Source organism: Nestor notabilis, unplaced genomic scaffold (genome assembly GCF_000696875.1).
Source record: "Nestor notabilis isolate BGI_N333 unplaced genomic scaffold, ASM69687v1 scaffold11710, whole genome shotgun sequence".
NCBI classification, from domain to species: domain Eukaryota; kingdom Metazoa; phylum Chordata; class Aves; order Psittaciformes; family Psittacidae; genus Nestor; species Nestor notabilis.
In genome coordinates, this window is record NW_009909732.1 from 32,351 (window position 1) to 32,592 (window position 242).

Sequence of the window (242 nt, forward strand, 5' to 3'; positions counted from 1 at the left end):
AAAACTGAAACATCAGGAGCATCCTTCCTCTGCTAGTTCTGTGTTTTAAAGAGTTATGTCTCATTTTAAAAAAATTCCTAAATCCCTAAATGTTGGGTTTTCAAAAACTTTTACACCGCCCTGTTTCCTAATCTTTTGGAACAGAAAATTATTGAATACATTAGGAACACAGATGTGAAAACTCAACATTCTTCTTGACATTCTTGCACAATATTTTCCTTATTTTTAAATTACGTTCCAAA

The 242-nt window shown here is 31.4% G+C and overlaps 1 protein-coding gene across 2 annotated transcripts in view; it reads right to left on the bottom strand.

Annotated features, from left to right (window-relative positions):
• The window catches only part of MAP4K3 (mitogen-activated protein kinase kinase kinase kinase 3), a 67,730-nt gene that overhangs the window by 27,239 nt on the left and 40,249 nt on the right, over positions 1–242 (bottom strand). The gene's annotated exons all lie outside the window — the stretch shown is intronic.